Source organism: Mustela nivalis (assembly GCF_964662115.1).
Source record: "Mustela nivalis genome assembly, chromosome: 7".
Taxonomy (NCBI): Eukaryota; Metazoa; Chordata; class Mammalia; order Carnivora; family Mustelidae; genus Mustela; species Mustela nivalis.
The window spans coordinates 44,049,557-44,069,321 of NC_139026.1; the positions used below are offsets into that span (position 1 = coordinate 44,049,557).

The 19,765-nt window shown below is 40.4% G+C and overlaps 1 long non-coding RNA gene across 1 annotated transcript in view; it reads right to left on the reverse strand.

The window, feature by feature from the left end:
- Positions 1 to 663: 663 nt before the first annotated feature.
- The window catches only part of LOC309870524, a 105,937-nt gene continuing 86,835 nt past the window's right edge, over positions 664 to 19,765 (reverse strand). Inside the window, exon 3 of the long non-coding RNA XR_014314643.1 lies at positions 664 to 1,255. This is a non-coding gene — a long non-coding RNA (uncharacterized lncRNA). The remainder of the gene's footprint in view (positions 1,256 to 19,765) is intronic.

Genomic DNA, 19,765 nt, shown 5'->3' on the forward strand with positions numbered 1-19,765 from the left:
TTATTGAAAGACTATCATAATCAGTATTCTGTATTACATTTATCCATTCTCCCAGTCAAAGCACCATGGCCTTCATTTCAAAATGACAAACTGCTCTTTGGCCACCTTCTTGATTTGAGGTAAATGGACTAATTTAAAATGTCAGGAATGAGGGAAATGGATATGCTCTAATCTCATCTATCTGTTAGCAGCTATCTGCTATGTGTTCCTGACTCCCATACTAAGCTTTCCAGAAACTGATCTCACTGCAAAATTAGCATCAGTGACTCAGAACAGGATGAGGCTGGAGTTTGCCACCAGCTGGCTCCCGGTCATGTGGTACGCCATTCCTCAAAGCTCGCAAATGACGGTCATTTAGGATTTGCTTCAGATGTCCTAATAGACACTTTTACTTTCAGAATCAAACTAATCTATAATTACTGGGGGGGCGTGGACTCAGGCTGATTTATACTCCAGCACTAGGTAAAGAAATCAGTCTTTATTTCCCTCAGAGGGACTACAGCTGGTGAGCAACCCTTCTTTCTCTCTAGTCCAAGAGACACATTGACCCAGTTGGGTACCCAGCCTGGCCTCTCTCACACCCCGTAATGCACTCACAAATTATGTTTACAGAAGGCTGACAAAATTGCAGAGTCACAGCTACAACAACATGGAGAACTTTATTTTTCTAGATAAAGGAGATTATTTTCTCCTGGTGAAATTACTCAGAACCACAGTTCATTGCTGTTCCGTGGGCTTAACCCATGCTTACAACATGAACAAGTCAGGGAAATAGGAAATCTAACAACCTGCACACTCCTTACAAAAATGTTATTGTTCTCTTCATTATTAACAAAAGTCTGGTTTTGTTCTCTTGAAGCTTTCCTGCATGATCCTATACTCAGTCCTATTTTTATGAATATTACAACATTCCTGTTGCCTTAATAGAGACTCCAGACTGACACCCTTACTTTCCTGAGGATGGCAAAAACAGATCCTCACAGATATATTTCCTCGTCCTGGGTATACATGGAGATTACATTTCCCAACCACCTTTGCATTTAGGTTTGGGTCAAGATGCCAGTGAAACATGAATGGACATTAGGTATAGCTTTTCCTCATTGGGTTCATCAGATCTCCAGGAGTAATCAGCTCCCTCTTTCTCTTCAGGAAACGAAGACAGAATTGGTCCAGATTCACCGTACGATAGATGTTTATATCCCAGTCTCTGCAGAGAAGAAATCTGCCTAGGAGAGACTCCTGATGTACTTCAGACCTAAACAAAATAAGAAATAAAGTTTTATGATTAATGTACAGGCTACTGATATTTGGGGGTAGTTTGGGATACAGTGTATTAGGACAGTTTCGTTAACTGTCCTAATACACTGAGTCTCAGTTTCCTCATCCAAATTCTGGGCATAGTTACACATATTGCAGAGTTCTGAGAAATCCTTAAGACAGTGCATTAGGTATAAAAAAATACCTGGAATGGTGTGTTACCCTCATTCATGACGTCAAGGAGCCTGTTCTTTGGGGACTACTGTACTGTTGGGCCTGGTAAGACTGGCTTCACCCCTGCAGCTCACAGACCCTATAGGTCCTCCATCCTTCACAACAGTCACACTAACCAAGCTATCTATCTATCCTTTGGTCTTTTTGCTCAAGACACTTCACTTTTAGATAACGGCTCCATTAGAAACTATTACTTAGGAGCTGTTAAAATTAGTTTAAAAGGTAAGTTTACCCACAGGGTATTTGCATCTTAATGAATGGTGCTTAATGAATGAATGGCCTTTAAGACAAAAAAGAATGAAGTTCTAACTGTGTAATTAGAAAGAAACCAGTAACCCATGGGTACAAGGGTAATTGTGACAATTATGTTAAGTACTAAATATGCATTTAGTCTCTGAACTAAACACTTTTTAATTTATTATCACAGTTCATTGTCATAGTACGCCTATGAGATAGGCACAATTAAAGCCCATTTTCTAAGTGAAGAGACTGGTGTTGACTGCGGTTAAGTGACATGCCCAAGGTCATGTAAGTGGAGAAAGGAGAGCAAAAGCCCTGATCAGAGAGACGGGCAAAGTCTACACCCTGACTTTCTTTACCATGCCGCTTTCTGAGATTTGGGGTTGGTTACACAGTGAGCATTTGATAAATGTCAATTTTCTTTCTTTCTTTCATTCTTTCTTTCTTTCTTTCTTTTTCTTTCTTTCGAAAGATTTTATTTATTTATTTGACAAAGAGACAAAGATCACAAGTAGGCAGAGAGGCAGGCAGAGAGAGAGAGGGGAAGCAGCAGGCTCCCTGCTGAGCAGAGAGCCTTACCTTAGGCGAGGTTGGGGAGGGGGTCTGGATCCTGGGACTCTGGGATCACAACCTGAGTGGAAGGCAGAGGCTTTAACCCACTGAGCTATCCAGGGGCCCCTTCTTATTCTTTCTTAATACTGTCTTCTAATCATTGGGTATGAAACCCTCAGTTTTGCTTTCTGACATGGACGGTACTTTGCCGGACAAGTTGTATTTAGACCAGGTCCCTTGGAGATACAGAACCTCAAACACTCCTGTATAAGACACATGAACATTATTTTTAACCAGAGGTACATAAAAACATAATACCTGTGAAGTTTTAAAAAATAATTGCCCAGACACTATTGTTGGAAAAAATATAATTAAAAACAAATTCTTCTAACCCAGAAAGACTCTCTACAAACATAGTAGAGAAAGAAAACAAGTTTGTTGTTGAATAAACTGTAAGCCAGAATATAATGGGCATCTCAGGCAATCCTCTAAGGAAATGCAGAGAGAAAAGAAGTATCACCCTTTTATAGAGCTGAGCAGCTACAACTCATTACATGTGGGTTCTCAAAAAAAAAAAAAAAAATAACTAGTCCTCAAAAAAGGGGACTTGACAGCACTCTTTGTCACACATAGTTCATCCTAAATTTACCTGGCAATTGAAGTGACTATCTTTGTTAGTTAATTGGCTTTATGCAAAGGAAAAACGTATTTCTCCTACCTTTATGACAGGAGGTAATTTTATAACTTGGAGCAAGAAGCCCAAGGGAGTTGCATTTCTACCCTCCCATAGAGACCGGGAGATGGGGACATTATCCTCCTTGGTGTTTACATTTCAAAGGGATGGTTCACAAGTCCTTGAGAAAGACAGTCCTGGGTTGTAAAACTGGCAAAAGTCTTACTTAGCTATTTAAAGGATTTACATATATTTCAAAAATAGCGTAAGAATTAATAACAAGTTTTCTAAAGTAAATGCTCTAAGAAAAAAGAGTTGAAGGAAATCTCTTCCCTTATTTGCAACACGGAGAATTCAGCCTCTTTTTTTTTTTTTTTAAGATTTTATTTATTTATTTGACAGAGAGAGATCACAAGTAGGCAGAGAGGCAGGCACAGAGAGAGAGAGAGAGAGCGCGAGAGAGGAAGAAGCAGGCTTCCCATCGAGCAGAGAGCCTGACGTGGGGCTCAATCCCAGGACCCTGGGATCTGACCTGAGCCAAAGGCAGAGGCTTTAACCCACTGAGCCACCCAGGCGCACCAAGCCTCTTATTTTTAACTTGGATTTGTCCCTACACCATTCCCTGTGAAATGGTTGATCTGTTCTGAGTTGGAACCTAGGACCCTACATCCTACTGAAAACAGCATCTGAGATCAGAACTAGGCAAATCCGTCTCTCGCTGTTCCACGATTCCCCAAGACTCCTGTGAACAGACACATGATAATCACTCATTGACTAAAACAGCGCGTGTTCTATAGTAGGAATTGGAGGAACTGAGTCACTGAATAGTTTGAGTGAATAGAATACAAACTCAGAATTTAATACCATCAAATTGAAATCATTCTGAGAACACTGGCACGGGACATCCGAGTTAAGGAGAGACTCTCAAGTACATAATCAAGATTTATCTGATTTTAAGAAATAGAAATCCAACACTAATTATTTGTGGGGTCCAGGAAAGGCTTAAAACAATAAGACTTATTTAAACAAGTAAAACACAACAGCTGCCCGGATTCATACTCTCTTCTCTAGCCTCTGTGTCATCCTTTCTTATTACGGAGGCTTATTTCCCTCCTGAGGGATAGAGGGGCAGAACTCTCACCCATACACAGGAAAAATCAAGACCAAGGCTAAGTTCTGGCTGATTTGACAAGTAAAGATAGAATGAGCCACTTTTTGATTCTTGACACTTACATGGAAAGTGAAAAAAAAGAGTAAGCCAAAGGTGCAGCTCCCCAGGAGTTCTGTATCACAAACCAAAAAGCAGGACCCTAAAACAAAGGGGACCAAATGACCTCAGCATGAGTGGTGGGATACCCCGTCCCCAAGAATCCAATTCTCAATTGGAGTTAAGTGTTTTTTACATTCTGCTGCTGTGTTACTGGGGCCGGGGCAGTGAAGGGAGGCAGAAAGTCCCATGCCTCAGCAGAACCCAGGAGGAGATGAGAAATGTCTCATGACAGCCTTCCAGGAGTAAGAAAAGGAGGAGGGAGATCACCTCATAGCAACTCCTTACAAGCCTCTCATCCTTCCCTACCCTGGGAGGATCATAAGGCATTCCGCCAAGCTCAGGTTAGATGTAGGTCAAGCATTTATTTTCCTGTGTAGTCTGCATGAATATGTAAAGGTCATTAGGGCACCACGGTGCAGCCATCGCCCAGCAATAACCACTAATAACTCTCGTTTTGATAAAAATCTTGCACACACTCTCATTGGAGGGAAACTAATTTAAAGACACATTTTCTTAATCTATGTTTTAAAGAAAAATCCCAGGAAAGGGACTCATTGATCCAATGTAAATTAAATGCCCACATTTAGATTAATCAAGAGCCTTGTACTGTTGGAGATAGTCTCCATAATCTAAACGGAACTAGGGGGGAAAGTGCGTGTGTGTGTGTGTGTGTGTGTGTGTGTGTGTGTGTGTAAAAACCTATTTGGAATCCCCAAGTGCCCACTGAGAGGATATTCTGGTCATCAGCACAGTAGAGGGTAGAAAAATCCTAGACAGCAGGCAATTCAGAAATACAGTATTAAGTTCAACAAATAGGGAATGGTATTTTCTTATTGTCTCAGAGTTTCACTGAGACCCCATAAATGAGAACCACTGGTGATCAATAATTTACCCATCATCTTTCCAGACACATCTTCACAGAACTTGCAAAGAGGTGGTCAAATCCAGTCCTGTGATTCCAACTAATGCTATCTTCAATGTATACAAGAGTTCCTAAAACATTTGCTGAAATGAAATAGACAAAGTAAATCCTTTAAAAAGAATTATTAGTTTTAAAAAGAGATATAGGCTTTCCCTCCCTTCCCTTGTTTCCCCAGATAAGGAGCCAAGAGGTACCCACAAACACCATCACAGAGATAAGATTTGACAATCGGTAAGAAAGGCTGTGATTTCACTTTCTAGCTGGGTGATTATGGACCTTTTGAACCTCATGGGCTCTCCCAGTGCTGAGACAGAGTGTGAGAGAAGAGTCTAACTTGAGTCTCCTGAAGTTTGGGCGCTAAAGAGACTATATTCTGGTTTTCATCCAGAGAGGTATGAGGATGGAAGGCTGGATGAAGAAGGTGCCATGGAAGCAGCCTGCATTTCCACTGCCGGCTGGGCAAGTGTGAGTGTGTCCCAGAGTAGATAGACAGAACCCATTGGAGAGGACTGTGTACTATGGTGAAGAAGCCAGAGGAAGAGGGCAAGAGCGAGAATGTGGTAAGAGGTTGAGGCATCATCTAGAGAACAAAATGAGGACTCTTCCATTAAGAGATTTCCGAAGAAATGGAAAATATCCTGGGACAGAACAAGCTTGATATTCCAAGAACACAGGATGTGAATTGCTAATACCCGGGATCCAGTGATTTGAAACCTTTTTGATCATTACCTATGGTTGAAATACACTTGACACGACAGTTTGGCGTGCGCACACACACACACACACACATACACACTCTTGTGCCCCCCCCCCCCAATTCATAACGGAAAGCCCTAACCCCCAGTGCAGTTGTATGTGGAAGCAGGGGCCTTTGGGAAGTAATTAGAGCTAGATGAGATCCTGACAGTGGGGCTGTTGCTGTCGTTAGTAGCCTTCTAAGAAGAGGAACTGGCTCCGTGGGTGCATGCTTATCTGCGCATGCGTGTGGGTGTGTGTACCCCAAGGAAAGGCACTTTGAGGTGGCTGGCTGCGAAGCAGGAAACATGATCACAGTCATTGACTTTGCAGTCACCTTGATCATGGACCTCCTGGCCTCCAGTCCTGTAAGAAATACATGTCTGTTGTTTAAGCCACCCCATCTATGGTATTCCGTCTTAGCCGTCCCACGGATTAAAAAAGCATTTATAAAGACCTTAAGTATTTGTCAGGTGTTTTCATAGTCATTACGTCACTTAATCTTTAAAACAGATAGACATAAGGTAGTTATAGAGAGGATTTTGATATTTTCATCTTGAGTGTTTCAGTCATCTTCTGACCTTGATGTTAACTAGTAGAGGTATCTGTGGGGAGAACTCAGGAGGAAAGGAAAAAGGACAACACAAATGCCTAGGATTCAGGGCTCAAAGAGGATCTTTTTTAATGCAGCTGTGCAAGGAAGGGTCACTGAGGAAAGAGTCTGAGGAGGAGCTCCTGCATGGGAAGGCAAGGAACTAGAGGGAAAATGTAATTTTGAGAGTATTGCTGGGGGTTATGTGTTTTCATCATGGAGTTCAGAAACTGTAATGGACCTGAGTGCCTGCGATGTTGCTTTTGCTTGCATGAGGAAACTTCACCAGGAAAAATGACAGAGGACTGGAATTTGAATTCAGACTAACTCTCAAGCTCATGCTACCTCACTTATTTCAGTTTGTAGGTACTACTGGGTATCTTCAGAGTTGTGTCTGAAATTTACCTATCAAAGGACAAAGCAGTATTTTCAGATGATTAAATAAAAAAGAGAATTTGGAATAGAGGATTGACTGAGAAGGAGCAGTGCTCTGGATGGGAATAAATAGCGAGGTACATGTCATAAGTCATTCCCACCACCTGTGACAATAACAAGGGAACACTATAGAAAAGCTGTTCACTATCTCATATTAAAAAGCCCAGACAAATAAATAAATAAATAAATAGTTCAGTGATATAAACAGACATGAATACAGATCACTGACAATCCATAAATTGAAATAAGTATTCTAATTTCTGGAAAGAATAGAGGTCTACTTTATACAATTGTGAAGCTTCTAAACTTGGCTACTTAAAACTGTATTACACAAATTCATTTGAATACCCTGAAGAATTCTGGTTAGCTTTTTTGGTAACATTCTCTGCCATGGAAATTATCAGTGAGCTTGATAGTATAAACTATAGTAACAGGCAAACTGTTCTTAATAAGAAGTCGCAGTATTGTAGTGTTTGTTCAGATCTACTTAAGAAATTAGTAAGTGGCCTAGAGCTCTAAAGGTTTTTTCTTAAGAGTCCTTCATCCTCAGGTAATTTTTTTTTTAATTGTTCATGTCACTATGACTAAGAAATAGAGCTCTTAACCACACAGAGATTTTGTACATCTTGTAATTGGTTTCACCTTTTCTCAGAAAAGAAAACCTCAAAGCACTTCCATGTATGTAATCTATACCACCACAATAGAATACTGAAATGAGAAACAGGAGGTGATCTCTTCAAATGTCTCTGGAACAATCTGGGAGTGCTAACGGAAAGAGAAAGAATATGTATGAGTAACATAAAAGCTTCTATACTGAGTTAAAACTCAGTAGACTCACTCTGATGCTGGGAAGGGCTCCTATACCATTTCTGATAAAAGAAAAAGATGTAAGAGAAGTTAGGCTGATGCCTTCAAAACTGTCATTTCACAATCTGTTATAATTTCATCTGTGGCTAAGCTTCACTCTGTAGCAAGATAGCAAGACTAGAAATTTAACATTTGTGGAAATACAAGCTGAGTTAATATTGGCATGTATAGGGATGCCAGGGTGTTTCAGTTCGTTGAGCCTTGGACTTATGATTTCAGTTCAAGTCAAGATCTCTGGGTGGTGAGACCCAGCCCTGAAGATGGCTCTGCACTCAACACAGAGTCTGCGTGTCCCTCTGCTCCTCCTTCCCTACCCTTCCCCACCTTAAATAAATAAATAAATAAATAAATAAATACAATCTTTAAAATGTTGGCATGTAATACTCATTACAAAAACTTAAAACATTAATTAATCTGATAAAATCCCAACAAAGAAGCTGTGATTTTTAGGCCTGTGGGCAGATAAAGAGAAGGAAAATCACTAACATTTTTGTTGCTATACAGCAATCATCCTTTATTTGTCATTTCTTCTTTAATCGGGCTTCTCCCAGCCTTCCATTACAAAGAGAATACATGAAGTTATTTCAACACTGTTTCTCATAAAATAAACTAAGGCAACCAAAGTTTTCTCTGTGACAATAAGAAGACTTCAGATATTTCATATCAAAAGATAAAACAGTATAAGACATTGTTTTATTTTTATGTTATTCTCTCAACTTTTGACTAATTTGATTATGTTTTAGGAAAATAATTACTTGAAGTATCTTGAAAATTTATTAACATTGTGTTTCTTACTGTTTACTCCTTTTCATCATTACATTTTTGTGGGGATGTCTGGGAAACACAAGATACAAAGAAAAAAATATGTATCTTCTGCAAAATAATAACAATAATAAACCAAGCTGAGAAATTCTAGATGTAAAAGAAACTTGAGAGACTGGTCTAATTGCCTCATTTGACAAATGAAGAAACTAAGGTTCAAAGGCTGTCAAAAGCTGGCTTACCTCACTTGTCCAAGATGGTTACAAATTACACATTGATTTCAGTGGGCTGTCAGCTATTTCATATTGCCTTTCTTTAGGGACAGATCCTTTTAAAAGCATTTTTTTTTTCCTTTAGTCATTTAATTTATCTCATGAAGAATAAAGTCTTTGTGGGTTAAATTATAGCAGATAACTATCCTTCCAACTTGATTGAAAATTAAAGTCAGCTATCCAAATCAAGACCAAACACTGTTTTATTAATAGTTGCTTGTCATATCTGACCTTCTAAAACGACAGAAGATTTTTGGTGTTCCAAATAAATATAAAAAATTCATAAAAGTGTTTTTGTACGTAGCTTATTACCTATAAAGGTATAGCCTTTTAAGACATCCTTTAGTATAAAATATGTATAACTGTCTTATAGATTATTAATAGGCTTCCAGAATGTTTAGCACACTAGAAGTGTTAAAAAAACAAATTGGAATTTTGATCCCAAGTTTTGTTTCAAATGTGTTATTTGAGTTGTGGGAGAATTTTCTTAAATCATTCATTTCTAAATGTTGATTTGCAAATATACCCATGCTTACCTCAATAGTACTCTCAAAATAAATCAGCCAAAATTATCTCATACCAAAGGGGAAAAAAATAAATGCCTTTGTAATCACGAGAACAGTCTTAACTTAGTTCAGTGATTCAGGTCAATGATGTTAAATATGTCAGGATTAGTTAGATTATAGTATAATACAAATACAATAACACATCTCTGTACATGAATTCAAGTTTATCTACTGGACATTTTTTTCTGTCAAAAAAAGAAGAATGCAACTATGGCATTCATGGCCTAGATAAAAAGGTGAAGGTATTAGATCAGTCCCTTGGTGACTAGATAAAATATTATTTAGAAAAAAAATTCTAAGAATATAAAAGCAAATATATATCTGGAAGTGGCCAGTCAGAACTTGTTCAAAAACCTTCAAGATGAGTCACAGAAAGAAGTTTTCATAGAATCCTTTTTTGTGTGTGCAGTAATTCCATCCATTTGACAAATATTTAATGAACACATACTTTGTGCCAAGCACTCTTCCTGGTGTTGAGAACACAACAATGAGCAAAATTCCGTTAGAAGGAAACAGAGATGTTGTATGTCAGATGGTGAGAAGTGCTGAGGAGGAAAAAATCAAAGTAAGGAGAAGAGTTTGGGACCTGGAAAAGGTGCTAGTCTAGATATATTTGAGTAAAGGGAACAGCAAGTGCAAAGGCCCTGACAGGGAATGAGCTTGACCCTACTGGCAGAACATCAGGAGGACAGTGTGGCTGGAACAAGGTGAGTGTGAGTAAAAAAGACCATGGCATTGATGAGCTAGGGGCGGATAACTCTGACAGATTATGGAGGGCCTGAAACTACTCTAAACACTCTGGATTTTATTCTGTGTTAGCTGGAAGGCATGGAGGGAGGGGCGGTTAAGGCCAAAAGTGATGTAAATCTGACACATATTTTAAGAGATGGACCAGGCTACTGTGTGGAGAAGAATCTGCAGTCTAGCCAGGAAGGCAGCCTGGTTAGAAAGCTAATACAGTAATCCAAGCAAGCGGGGATGCTGCTGGGTCGCAAGGGGAGCAGTGGTGGGATGTGAGGTAGTGGGAATCCGAGGTATTTGAAAAGAAAATAAACAGGTTTCGCTACTGGTATCAATTTGCTATGTGGAAAACACCATAATGGCCTCCCAAGGTGTGTATGTCTAACCCCAATAACCTGTGAATATATTAAGTTACACGGCAAAGAGAAATTATGGTTGCAGCGAGCTGAGCTGACCTTAATATAGGGAGATTACCTTGGACTATCTGGGTGGGCACAATGTAATCAAAAAAGTTCCTTAGAACTGAAAAAGGAGGATGTGGGGGCACCTGGGCGGTTCAGTGGGTTAAAGCCTCTGCCTGTGGCTCTGGTTGTGATCTCAGGTCCTGGGATGGAGCCCCACATCAGGCTCTCTGCTCAGCGGGGAGCCTGCTTCCCCCCACTCCCCCCACCCCTGCCTGCCTCTCTGCCTACTTATGATCTCTTTCTGTGGAATAAATAAATAAAATCTTAAAAAAAAAAGAAAAAGGAGGATGTGAAGACAGTATGGCTATGACATCTGCCATCCCATTGATCACCAGGATTGAGTCAGCTGATCTGACTGGCTAGACAGGTGTCCTCTTCCTCCCTCACCACTCCATGGGCGTCCCTCCCAAAGCTGAGCTCTTAGTCAAAGCGGTCAATGGTCCCTTGAGAGTGTAGCTGTAGTTTCCTGTTAGAACCTTCAAAACAAGAAAGAAAGGAAGAAAGGAAGAAAGAAAGAAAGAAAAGAAGAGAAGCAAAGGAAGGAGGGAGGGAGGAAGAAATGGAAGAGGAAAACAGAAGAGTAGGTCAGAGGAAGGTGTGAGTACTGAAGCAGGGCACAGAGAGATGCAACTTGGCTAGCTTTCAAGATGGAGGAACTGGGCCAGACGCCAAGGTAAGGGCACTCTCTAGAAGCAGGAAAGGACAAAGAAACAAGATTTTCTTCAAGAGCCTCCAGAAAGAAACACAAGGTCTGCACCTTGATGGATCTACAACCAGTGAGATCCACACCAGACTTCAGACCGACAAGATAACAAATTTGTGTTGTTTAAGCAGTTTGTCATGATATGTTACAACAGCAATAAAAAATTTAACCCAGATTAGTACGGGGTATAACAGAAAGAGAAGAGTAAAGATTCACTAGAGGCTTAATACAATTTGAATTTTATAATGTATTGGCTCAGAGAGTGCTGATTTATCATTTGCATAGCTAAATATGCTTTTGTATCTTTTGACAATCTAAGTATACAAATGAAGTCTTTCTGATTCAAATGTTGGTAAAGATCAGTGACCTGATCACCTTTCCTCCTTTTTTTGTTTTCTGAATACAAACACAAACTTTTATTAAATTTGATAATTTAACGTAAAGCTCTGTGAAGTGGGATCAAAAAGCACTAAAAATATTTTTTAAATGAATGTGCCAGTACTTAAAAACAAGGAATGTCTTTCCAGATTGTCAGCTTGCAAGGTTAAGCCCTGATAGCATTTGGTGTCATATCAACACAGGATCGAATTTCTTTCCTTAGCATTTTGCCTCCTGAGCCTGTTTACAAATCTTGCAAGCAAAGCATACTATGAATTTACAAAATCATCTATTTTTTCCCCTGAAAATAAGCTAGCAAAATATATTGCTCAGTTAACTTTATTTTTTATTTATATCCTCTCTATCGTGTAAAAACCAGTTGAGGCCAGATCACTCACTTTCTTCATTCATTCAACAGATATTTATATTTTTAAATTTGGTTCCCTGGACCTATAAGAAAATCACTTTTGTCTGAGAGATCATAACACTTGCTGTGTTATTGCCTTAGCAATAAGTTCCAAGGCAACCAATCAACCGGGGAAGACAGGTTTTAGCCCAATTCTTGGGACCCAAACGAACAAAGATATGATAGCTGTTGCTCCTCGAGATTTGGGCATATGTCAGAGACATTGAGAGATGAGGTGGGATCAAACTCCTGGAAAAACCAATAAGAATAAGATCAAAGACAGACATGAGGCTCAAGTGAGAGATGCAGTTTTCACTGACGCTTTGATCCTAGGGGCAGGAATTGGTGAAATAGAATGAATCCATCCAAAGTAAGGAAAGCCTCAGTCCTAAGGACTTATAATGGGAACCATGGTGGCGCTAAACTTAGTGACCAGCTGAGCATGGGGGTTTATGTCTCACACCCTTGACCCACTATGTTGTTGGCAGCTGAAGGAACAAGGGAAGATAAGCGTCACAGAAGGTGGATGGCTCTCGGATTTCAGGTGCAGGACAATGACTTCGCCCAAAGCCAACCAGACTGGGTAGAGGGAGTTAAGGAAAGGCAGAGATGGATCTTACTGATTCTGCGGTTGACTCAGAAATTGTGTGCACCTGGGCCTCCATGGAACTGTGTGGGAAAGAGGGAGGGTATAAAAACATAAGAAAAGTCAAAATAGAAAAACGTTGGTTGGGCCCAAGGGGTGGAGCTAGAGGAAGCTTAATTCTAAAAGATAAAAGGAGTAAGAGAGCTCAAGGGGAAAGCATGAATTTCCAAAAACTCCCTATTTTTCCCCTCTGTGAAAAACTGAAACCCTTACCCTCTGTCTCACTCCAGGAGGAGCTTGTTTTATTGGGGGTCTGCCCATAGTCTCTCTTCTCCCTTGTTTGTACTTCCCCTTTCCCGGGCTTAGACCAGGAGTTCACTTTCTAAACTCGCTAAATGAATCTCCTGATATTTTTTACAAAGGAATGTGCAGCCTCACAATGATTTAAAAGATTGTCTCTTTCAGATGTACATCAGGCCTTCCCTTGGGGAGCTCTAACTTTCATTAGAACTGGTCACATCAAAAAGTGGAGCTTATCTAAAATAATTAAGAAATCCAGAATATCTTAAGCAATTCATCTATCTGTAGGTACCGATGCTGCAAACTTCTTGCAATCACTGCCTTTCTCAGCACCCAGTTCAAATAGGTAATGTTGCTGCCTCCCAGGATGGAGGCTTGGATAAGGACACAGGCACTTGCCTGAGACACAGAATTTAAGAGGGTGCCAAATAATTCAGCAAGGAAGATAAATAATACCAAATATTTGTCAAAATCTAAATGAATACCCAAATTATAATGAGCAAAATATCAAATTGGTGAGCAAAATATCATTGATTTAAATAAAAACAGAGTAGGTACTTTAATCCTTTTTTGTTTCTCTGGTAGCAAAGAAAACAGGGAATTTAGTTTATTGAATATTCTATATATAAATGTGAGCATTAACTGTTAAATTTTGCTTCCAATGAAGCTGTCAAATCAGTTGCTAATTAATAAGCCACTGAACGCCTGATCATCTTGATTTCATTTAACTTTCACTTTTACTTATCATTTATCTATATAAAAACATTTTCAATATTCATATGGAATGTTTCATCACCAAGTTTTTTTTTTTAATTTTATTTCTTTATTTGATGGAGAGAGAGAGAGAGAGAGCATTGGTAGGCAGAGCAGCAGGCAGAGAGAGAGGGGGAAGCAGGCTCCCTGCTGAGCAGAGAACCTGATGTGGGGCTTGATCCCAGGACTCTGGGATCATTACCTGCTTTGAAGGCAGAGGCTTTAACCCACTGAGCCACCGAGGTGCCCCTCATCACCAAGTTTCTATATGTATGCTTCTCAAGGTACACTGGATATAAGCACTGTTATGAAATCTTTAAGAATGCTCCAGAAGTAAAAACAGATGTTATTCATCAATGCGAATGATATGTAACTCAGCCGTTAGACATTCACCATTTCCATGTAATCTGTCTGTGTCTACAGGAACTTAAACTTGATCCCAAACCAGCCATAACACCAGCTTTCTGAGGAAAGCCAAACACAAAGCATGTGGCTTACAGAATACTGGAGGGATTGTAGGCTGGGTCGCTGTGCACCCCCATGACCTTTCACACTCATCTCACACTCATCAGCCTTGCCTTGGATGCCCAGCCTTTCCCATGAGCTCTGGGCACCACATCACATCTCTCCCTTGGCTTTTTCTGCTGGGGTAGGAAACACAGCTCCTCTCTTCCTTGTCCTGCCTTCCTCCAAAGGAAAGCCCAGTGCCAGCATGAGTTGCCTTCTGCTCCATAGATGACAGATAAAGTGTCTCTTTAACAAACAGATCACTTTTCTCAGGGATTTTCACGTCTGCTGTTACAAAGATTAAAGTTTCATAATAGTGCTACATATTCCTTAAAAAGTTTACTTCCACCATATTCCTTATAGCGAAATCCTCTCACCCCTAGGAGATATGAATGTACAAAAACTACTTAGGATTCCTAGACCTGCCCCACTTCTCTGTGTTTAGGGAGCCTGCAATTGTGTTCAAAGGAAGTCTTGCTGGCTTCTATATGCACGAAAGGTTTTCCTCTCTCCACCTGGGACTCATTGCCCAACCTCTTTGCCTCTATTACTTCCCCAAGGGGAGCTTCTGTCTTCATTGCTTCTTACCTAGAAAGCACTGTGGGCAATGAGGAAAGAAACCACATCTGCAGCTTGGGTCCTTTGCCCTACTTCCTCTCTTCTCAGGACAAAGGTTCATTCCTATATATACATGCTGCCCATTCCAGCATCTTACTTCAGGAGTTCCGTATTCTAAAAAGCCATCGCTTACTCTTCACCACTGTGTAGTGCTTCTCTTCCACGTACTAGAATTGTTCGTCGCTCCAACCCATCTCTCGGTTTCCAATATTCAGGACCAAACCAGTAGATCAGAGCTCTCTTTACGGATGCACTCCCTCCCAACGGTCCCAGTCTCGTGTCAACCCCCTCTTTCCTACTTAATGGTATTCTAAGAACTCGTTTTTGTTCTCCCTGAATCTATGCTCAACTTCAGCGTGGGGCCCCTGGGAGCTAAGAAGGATTTGCAATGACTCCATTTGTGCTAGTAGTTAGCCCACCAGTTGTACTAACCGGGAGTCCAACTAGATGCCCTTGGTATCTTTGGAGGAACTTCCCGGCCGGAGGTGGATGCGATGTGGCCCCCAGTCCCTGGGAGTCTGCCCTGTGTGATTAGACTCAGCGTCGTCGTGGCCCCATGGGCATCAGCTTTTTCCGTCTGGAGGGTGCCTTCCATTGCAGTCCCATCCAGCCTGTCCATTCCTGCTGTCATCATCATTGTTTCTTCAGGAGTGTTGACGGTCCTCTTTCCTTTCTCTAATGTAATTAGAGAAGTGAGCAGTGAGAAACTAGCACTAGTGAGAACTAGCTGTGAGAAATTGAGGGACTTTGTGGTCTGTCCGGGAGCCTGCAGCCCTCTTCATTGTAAATAGCCGCTTCAACCCCTCGCACTAACCGGACACAAGTTTTGACCCTGTGCTCATCAGCGCAACTTTGCAAAAGTCCCTCAAGCCTTGACATAGGTGTTAAGGTACATTCAAGGATATGCGTCTACAAACTTGACATATACGTCTCCACATCTACCTGTAATACTGAGTAACTTTTTGACTGATGTCAGACATTCTACTACAGAAATGGAGGCATTTGTAGGTTTTGAAAGCATGTGTAATTCTTATGTCAGACTCTACACATTTTCTATTAATCTCGGTTGCATCTATACTTCAGAAGCTTCGCACCCCACCAATATTTCAATGACGTGTTCCAGCCACAATTCAAAAATCGTCTTCTCAAGTTCTTGGCATTGGACTCCCTCACCTCCCCACCTCTACCCAGGTCTCCCAAGCCTGGGCCGCATAAGCTCTCAACCAAGGCCTCAAACATTGGACCTAATGCGGTTTTCAATAGCAGTCCAGTACAGCTAATAAAGTCAGTTGGGTCCCTTAATTAGCTCAAGCATGTGTGTGATACATCCCTTTCTTTCTTCCTTCACACATTCCAGTTTTCTAAAAAATGATGTCAAGGTTGGTTTAAACACAAATGTACAGCTGGATATTTCATCAAGGAGTTTCTTTGATCTATTCTAATAAGCTCACAAAACACTGGGCCTGTGAGTCTCCAAGTGAAACACTCAATATCCAGTCATACCTTGTGCCAAAGGTTTTTCTGCTGCATCCCTCTGCCTTTCTGTTTCTTTACCAAAGAGCAGCCTCTCTCCTAGTACATCAATCTCCACTCCCTGCACCATTAGCTATGAGGAGCAGGCAGTGGGGGCTCTATTAAGAGTGACGTTTTAATCTGATAGGCATCTAGATGCCCTCTGTAGATAAAGCATCTCAGAAAATTCTCTAAGGCCCAGGTGTCAGATACCCCTAAACAATACAGGTTATCTGGTCCTTCCCCAAACCAACTCTGACTTAAAATATAGCTAGTTCTTCAGTTTCCAGAGAATATCCAATCACATCACATATATTGAGGGGATTTTTTTTTAGCTGTACAAGCTTTGTGGGGACACATCATTTATCTTAATTTCATTCCTCAGCTCCATTCAGTAAACCTCTTCTGTAACCTAAATCCCACCCACGTGAGGATGCTGAGCAGGCAGTTTGCAACATATGCCTGGAATTCAGGGAGCTTGTTTAAACTGGAGATAAACATCTGGAGTTTTGAGAGTTTATAGAGTAGAGAAAATGTTGAAGCCTGAGCTCTGGAGCATTCCAAATTTTAGAAGTCAGGGAGGTAAGGAGGAACCGACAAAAGCAACAAGGAAGGAGCAGTCACTAAGAAGAAACCAAAAGCATGTAAAAGCCAAGGAAAGAAAATAATTAAAGGTTACTATGCCAAAATGGTGATAAGCCAAGCAGAGTGAAGAAGGAGAATTAACCTTTGTGTTTGACAATAGGGTTGTATGTTCCTGGTTATCTTGACAAGAACAACTGCAATAGAGAAGGGCAAGGCCTGGTTGAGATAAGTTCAGGAGAAAATGAGAGGAGAAAGGTTGGAAACAGTGAATACAGACAATAAGTTTGAGGAGTTTTGCCAGAAAGAGAAGCAGAGATTGAAGCCACCAGAGTAAGTAGGATTAATATAAATTTTTCATTGAGAAAAAAATAACATTATCATATGCTGATAGGAAGAAAATAAAAAGGTACAGGAAAGAGAACGGGAAGATTTCTAGAAGGATGATCTTCAGAAGGTAAGAGAGCATAGGTGAGTGCACCAATATAAAAGCTGACCTTTACTAGAAGCAGAGATGGCATGCACAGTAATACAAAAAAAAAGGCCTCTAGTTCCATTCATGTCATTGCCAATGGCAAGATTTCATTTTTTGATGACTGCATAATATTCCAATGTGTGTATATACCCCACATCTTCTTTATCCATTCATCTGTCCATGGACATCTGGGCCCTTTCCATAGTTTGTCTGCTGTCTGTTTGTTCATCTTATTTAAAACATAAGAAATCAATTAAAAATAGATTTTTGGCCATCAAGTTCTCAAAGTATCAAGAAAAACCAAAGACACCATGTTCTAACATAAGACTGATGGTTACACATTTTGCCATTATACTTCAGTGAATATTAAAATAAGGTAGAAAAATTGCTATGCTAAATAGGAAGCCAAACATGATAGTGTTAATACTGAAGGACATCTACTCAACCAAGATGTATAGGAAGGGAAAAATAACTCTTGGGAAATTAAAACATATTTTGCTTTTGTATAGTTAAGCAGCACATAGATTATTGGATTACCAATATCAGTTATTCCCTGCAAGTGTGATGAAAAGACTGATCATCCCTACACATGGCCACATGTCCCTTACTACAGATGTCAGACGTGTCAATGGAATATGAACAGGTGAAGTTTATTGCAGAAATTTTAGGAATCCTTGCTAGGTGTGGCATCTTTTCCTTTTGCTCTGTCACAAGGACGATATTTCCCCAACAGGGGCTTATTCTTCAGTCTGGATCTCAGAAGGAAGATGACATGTAGAATAAAGTCCAAGATAACCCACAACAGACACATAAATGAGAAATAAGCCTTTTTTGCCTTAAGCCAGAAAGCTTTGTGGTTGTTTATTACAGCATGACCTCGTGCACACTAATACAAAGCATTCAAACAGTGTGCATACATATGGGATTTAGACAAGAGATTTTCAGTAATTGAAGGAAAATCCACGTAAGGATCAAAAAAAGAGACACATATAGAAGAGCTGGTACTGTGTATGTTATATATGATCATAGATTATTGCACATTGGAGATAAAATTAAATCCATATTAATAATCAAAAATAAAAATTTATTTTCCTCTGCCCCCCAGCTACTCTTAATCCTCTTGATCTTCATGCACAGATTCCTTCTAGACATTTCCAAGTAATACCTTTGGGACATATCAAGGGAGATGCAAGATTAGTCTTGTTGGTTATCTTGCAGCAACTACCACTTCCCTCTTTTCTGGATCAGCTTGCTGCACAGATGTCTTCTATGTCTGCCAACATAAGAAAGATTATTTCCATAGCTAGTGCACACCAGAGGCCCTGGCATTGCCGTCAGTATCTCCTGGAGTTTGTGCTGAGGCTTCTGATGCCAGATAGCTAGGGAGCTGACGTCTGCAAAACAGCATGGTCTACGTCCCTGCTAAAGTGTCGATTGTTAACTAAACTTCTATCACCAATTCTCTTGAGCCCTTATTCTGTCTTGTCCCTCAGAAATTTTAGTAAACAGCTCATTTTCTTGATCACCCTTTTCCCCCACCTTCCCTTCTGTCTTTCTCTCTGTTTCCTTCTTTTGCTTTGATTTGTGATACTGGACCAGATGACTTTTTTCACTAACTTTATTCTCAAAGTGGTCCCTTCTCTCCATTGCCTTTAAACCTAATATCTTCAACTTCACAATAGAGCACATTCTCTCCCGGGTGAGTCCACAGTGCCCGGTATTCCTAGATCCCTGTCCCATCAACCCTCCAGCGGAAGATGCCTGGAAATGCAATCAGTTGGTGTGTGTTGAAGGCCCATTCTATACTGGGCATGATACTAGGTACTGTATATACTAGGTGCTGTATTGTAGATGCAATGATGAACGAGAACAGAGCCTTGGTCCTTCAGAAGCTTAAAATCTGTGGGAAAAACTGAAATATAAATAAGAAAATTGTTGTAAGACTGCCTCTGGCATGCTATAGGAGGCCAATGAGGGTAAATAGACTAGTATCAGTGATCAGGGAAGAATTTCCTGGGGAAAAGCATGTCTAATTTCAAACCCAAGGCATGAGAGGAATTATACCATCAGGTGGCAAGAAGAAAAGGGAGGCAGAGAGAACGATATTTGCAAAGGCTTAGAATTGAAAGAGAGATCAGTCTGGAGAACTGAAAGTCAGACAACACAGATGGCTTCCTGAACAGCATAAGTGTTGTGAGGGCGGGAGGGTCTCACTGCATCCCCCACACTTAGTAGTTACCTGAGACACAGTAACTACTCAGTAAGAATGAATGACCTCAGATTGTGAGAATCAGAAAGACTGATGAGGTATATGCTAGAAAGTCAAGTAGGAGCAAGATCATGATGGTGTTTGTGAGGTAGCT